Source organism: Pseudorca crassidens, chromosome 16 (genome assembly GCF_039906515.1).
Source record: "Pseudorca crassidens isolate mPseCra1 chromosome 16, mPseCra1.hap1, whole genome shotgun sequence".
In the NCBI taxonomy this organism is placed as follows: Eukaryota; Metazoa; Chordata; class Mammalia; order Artiodactyla; family Delphinidae; genus Pseudorca; species Pseudorca crassidens.
This window is the reverse complement of record NC_090311.1, coordinates 36835889-36841514: the sequence shown is the minus strand read 5'-3', so window position 1 is coordinate 36841514 and position 5626 is coordinate 36835889. Positions and strand designations below refer to the sequence as shown.

The 5626-nt window shown below is 41.1% G+C and overlaps 1 protein-coding gene across 1 annotated transcript in view; it reads right to left on the bottom strand.

The window, feature by feature from the left end:
- LIPA (lipase A, lysosomal acid type) overlaps window positions 1–5580 on the bottom strand; it is a 101502-nt gene extending 95922 nt beyond the window's left edge. Inside the window, exon 1 of the mRNA XM_067710065.1 lies at window positions 5442–5580. The gene's annotated coding sequence lies outside the window, so the exon portion shown is untranslated. The remainder of the gene's footprint in view (window positions 1–5441) is intronic.
- Between the last annotated feature and the right edge of the window lie 46 nt (window positions 5581–5626).

Here is a 5626-nt window from a genome sequence, read left to right as displayed (position 1 = left end):
CTTCTCTCCTTCCCGGTAGAGGAGGAGAGACATTTTTTTCAGGAAGACGGGGGAGAGCAGAGAGCTTTCCTTATATCTGCTTCTTTTCAACTGCCTTTAGCTCAAAATAATCCTATGGCAAGGTGGCATATTTGGGGGTGGCATATTCTGCTACCCTTCAGTGAAACAAAGCAGACATTTTCCCCAAACCTCATGCAGCTTACAATCTAGTGAGAAAGACAGTAAAACAAATACACAGTCAATTAAAGGTCAGCTTTCCCCATGAAGATGTTTGAAATTTAATTGTCAAACTGTGCCAAGTAGTTTCTCTTGTTTTATGCCATTTTGTTTGAAGTGTTATTGATTCAGTCATTTGCTGGTATTGACCTTTCTCCAAAGAAGATATACAGATTACCAACAAACACATGAAAGGATGCTCAACATCACTAATCATTAGAGAAATGCAAATCAAAACTGCAGTAAGGTATCACCTCACGCCTGTCAGAATGGCCATCATCAAAAAATCTACAAACAATAAATGCTGGAGAGGGTGTGGAGAAAGGGGAACCCTCTTGCACTGTTGGTGGGAATGTAAATTGATACAGCCACTATGGAGAACAGTGTGGAGTTTCCTTAAAAAACTAAAAATAGAACTACCATATGACCCAGGAATCACACTACTGGGCATATACTCAGAGAAAACCATAATTCAAAGACACGTGCACCCCAATGTTCATTGCAGGTCTATTTACAAGAGCCAGGACATGCAAGCAACCTAAGTGTCCATCGACAGATGAATGGATAAAGAAGATGTGGCACATATACACAATGGAATATTACTAAGCCATAAAAAGAAATGAAATTGAGTTATTTGTAGTGAGGCGGATGGACCTAGAGTCTGTCATACAGAGTGAAGTAAGTCAGAAAGAGAAAAACAAATACCATATTCTAACACATATATATGGACTCTAAAACAAAAAAATGGTTCTGAAGAACCTAGGGGCAGGACAGGAATAAAGACTCAGATGTAGAGAATGGACCTGAGGACATGGGGAGGGGGAAGGGTAAGCTGGGACGAAGTGAGAGAGTAGCACTGACATATATACACTACCAAATGTAAAACAGATAGCTAGTGGGAAGCAGTTGCATGGCACAGGGAGATCAGCTCGGTGCTTTGTGACCACCTAGAGGGGTGGGATAGGGAGGGTGGGTGGGAGTGAGGGAGACACAAGAGGGAAGAGATATGGGGATATATGTATATGTATAGCTGATTCACTTTGTTATAAAGCAGAAACTAACACACCATTGTAAAGCAATTATACTCTTTAACAATAAGCAATAAGCAATTATACTCTTTAACAATAAAGATGTTAAAAAAAAGAAAAAAGAAATATTAAAAGGATGCTAAAGGATCTGAGAGACCGTCTGTAGCAATCATCTTTGATTATGACATTTTATTGATAGACAATGCACAACAAATAATGTTTTTAAAAGGAAAATTAAGGAAGCAATGTTATTGTTTTTTCATTCTTGTGTGTGTCTGGGGGGGAGGATGTATTAATTTCCTGTCGTGGCTCTAATAAATTACCACAAACTTGGTGGCTTAAAACCACACTAATTTATTATCTTACGGTTCTAGAGATGAGAAGTCTGAAATTGGTTTCATTGGCCTGAAGTCAAGGTGTTGGCACAAATTCCCTCCAGAGGCTCTAGGGGACAATTCTTTTGGTACCTTTTCCAGATTCTGGAGGCTGCCTGTATTTCCTGGTGTGGACCCCTAATCCACAGAAAATACAAGTCCCCAGGGAATTCCCAGAAATATTGGGCAAGGCTTTGGCTTTCTACTGAAATTCTATAGGAAATGAAGTGAGCAAAATTTATATCATTGAGGGGCAGGCATCAGAGTTACACAGAAGCAATCTTCACAATTTCCTTATCACTAAAACAAGAGATTTATTAGATTAACAAAAACATAACTTAAAGTGCTTGTGTTGGTGGGAGGAGGCTGTAAGGTACTAAAATAAGTCTAACTCACTGCCAACTCCCCGAGTCAGGAATATTAAAAGTAAATAATTATTGGATAAGTGGTCAATTCTCAACGAGGCAGTTTTTCCCAGGTATTGTTATACATCGTTTGTACCCAGAAAGCAGAGCTCATTAAAATAAATTAAATTAAAATAAATAATTAAATAAATTAAAAATAAAATAAATAAATTAAAAATTAAATAATAAATTAAAAATAAAATAAAATAAATTAAAATAAAATAAAGTAAAATAAATAAAATAAAATAAATAAAGTAAAATAAATCTCTGGATTATGTAAGGTGTTTGTGTGAGATGTGTTTGACAACCTTCAGAGATCACATTTACTTAAGTGTGTATAACTTATAACCTAATACCACCTCTCTCTCCCATCCTTCCCAACTCTGGAAGAGATCTCTGCACTTCCCGGAGCTCAGTAAAACTAAAATGTGTGACAGCCTGGATGTTTGCAGAGGAAAACAACAAGCAGCAAATCCAGGAAAACAGATGCTCTTTGGTACTAAAGATACTATTGCCAAGCTTACAAATGACTATATCCAGGGATTACCAAGCAGTAACTGATGGCTTTAGATTGACAGCTGAATTTCAGGAGCTTGTTACTCCCATGGAAATGACTGACAGAACCTCAGTCGGTGTCCTTATTTAGAGTTCCCCCCAGGTGCCCAGCGGGGGTCTCTCATGTACCCTGAATCAAGCCAAGCCATACCTCCTGCCATTCACTACTATTATAGGTGCCCCAGCCCAAGTCCTTGCTAACTGCTGTCTACCCACCACCACTGGCTCTGCCTCCTTGAGGATCATCCTGGCCACCAATGTCTCCATTCTCACGATGCTGCTAGAGCTGGAACTGCATTGGGACTAAAAGCCTCTACCCTACAGCCTGCCCCAGCTTGAACTGCCCACCCTCAGTCTGTGTCCATAGCTCTGTATCTTGTCCCCAGCCAGACCAAATGTGATACAGGCACCTCCACTTTGAAGCCCATGCTGAAGGGAGTAGGCCTTTACTGCCATTCCCCTGGATATCAATCCTCTCACCCAGGCCATCTCTTGAACTCCAGTATCACCCCCAACTTCCCTTCATCTGTATCCACTTTCCCTCTCCTACCTAAAGTCCACCTCCTCTTTCTTTCGGGCTGTGCTGGAAGACTAATTCAAATAAATTAGGTATATACATGAGGGTATTACTTACATGATTCGCAACTGTGGGGAAGAGGGAAGAGGAGGATTTTGCCCCTCGGGACAAAAACAAAAAACAAAAAAAGTTGGATTTGGCATTATATGGAGACAATTTCATTTGTCACAACTGCAGGGTGCTACTGACATCTAGTGGAGAGATGTAAGATTGCTGCTTAAACATCCTAAACTGTCAATAGTGTCAAGGTTGAGAAACTCTGGCTTATATCTATTTCTTGGAAGAGTTATTACTTAAGTTTCAGTTTCCCAAGCAGATTTTTGATCAGCTGCCATGTTTCATGTTCTATTTCTCTTTTTCTCTAGTTGCTGTGTTTCACAGGTTGATGAGAATAAATTCAGAAGGTAATACACGATTAATTTTCCCAAGAATCCACCCAATCCAACAGTCTGTGAAAAAAAGACTGAGATTCAAATTCCATCCAGTACTTTCAGCATGTTCAACACCTACTCAACAGTTGGGTCTTTGCTTCTTCCCAATCGTGAAAGTGTATATTCCTTTAAAATTTTTATAGATGGTTTTTGTCTTTCTGAATTTGAATTCCTAAACAATATAAGATGATAACCAGGATCCTTTTTTCCCTTTTGGTTTTTATCATTGATTGTTTAGTTGCTGTCCACGCAAACCTTAATAAGCAAAGACTATCTCTTGGCCCAGATACAGCTAAAAGAAAGGAAAGGAAAGGAGTACGAACAAGGAAGAAAAAACACTACCTACGCACTGGAAATTTTTTCAAACAGAGCTCTATTAAATGTTCTACATCCTTAGGAAGGAGGAAATTCTGGGCTTATTTTTCTACCTCCAAATAAACCATTCAGTACTTTTTCTAAAATGTGGCTTCCCACTTAAACATTACAACAGACTACACACCCACTGCATCCACATTACCGCTCCGGCCTCATTTCTTAGGACGTTTTCCCTACTCTCTGCACTCCAACCACACCATCTGCGCTTGCCAAGTATGCTTGCACCTCCAGGCCTTGCACTTACCGTTCCCCCAGCCTGGAACGCTCTTCCTTAGCCCCATATCTACAGTGCTCATTCGTTCACCCCCTTCAGATCTTTGCTCAACTGTCACGTTCTCAGTGAAACCTTCCCTCACCAAGGTATTTATAACAGCAAAACACTTTGCACTCCAACCTTCTCTCTGCTTTTTCTCCATAGCACCACCTAACAAAAAATGTTTTATATGTTCTTTATCTTTACCTCTCACACTAAAAATTATCTCCAAACAAATAGGAGAGCAATAAAATCACAAACGCACAACTAACTACACTTCTGTACCTACACTGTTAGCCATGTTTGCCGTGATTCTGGGGAAGCAAGAACTGACTTTATCTACAGGCCCCTTTTTCCAGCAAAACTGAATGAAAAAGTCAGCACTTTTAAAACTAGTGACCACATAGTAAAAACTGTACATCACTGCCCATTCATTTGAAAGCAAAGTGACTAGGATGGTATAAAAGTGATAAGCTGGTGCCTTTGAAACGTTTCGATGATGAACACGTTTTCTCAAAGTTTGAGAATTATCTCCCCTCTCTGTGCACAACCAGGAACAAAATGCAGAAGACGGTGAACGGGGTAGGGCTTGCCCCTTGCCTCTTTTATTCCCAGCTATATTGACAGGGCCTTCAGCAATGTCTGGCTCTTAGGAGTTATTTAATAAAACTTGTTGAAGAAATGAATGATTGAATTCGAAGGGGACAAAATTTTTAGTGTATTGGCGTTCGCTATTTTCTGCTTAGATTCCTAATACCACCTCATCTTTATTGGGACCTTATTATAGGAAGCTCGGTTGGCAAGGGCATGGAAGGCAAGGGAACTTTCATACAATTGTGGGTGGGGGGTGTATAAACATCTTTTCAAAGCTATTCGGCAATAGCTGCCAAAATGTTGAATGTATACACATTTTGGCCCCCAAGTTTCTCTGGATTTACCCAATGGAAATCATGGCACAAGTGCACGGCACTGCACCTGTGTTGGCTGAATCAAGACTTGAGTTCCAGCCTAGGACGCAGAAAGCTGTAAAGAGCATCGCCTCCACCCAACCAAAATAACGCTGAGCAATCTCCTGTCATTTTAGTTAAAACAACAACAACAACAAACAACCATCCCCAAGAAAGCTAATCTTGAGGCAAGTGGCCTCAGCGAGATAGGTGAGAGCCAATACCGAAGTCTCGAGGCCCAGCTGTAAATTCCACCCCGAACGACCCCGCGCTGCGCAAACCTCTCACTGAGACTCCTCAGCCGGCTCCGGGGCCCACTCAACTAGCTCTTCCAGAAGTTTCTGTTTTCCGGGGCTGGACTCCGCCTAGTCGGGGATCAGATTCACTTTCTAGTTTCCTCTTCCCGCTCGGGTCCTGCCTTGAACAAAGCGGACGCCCCCGCGCGCGCGCGCGCGCGCGCGCGGAC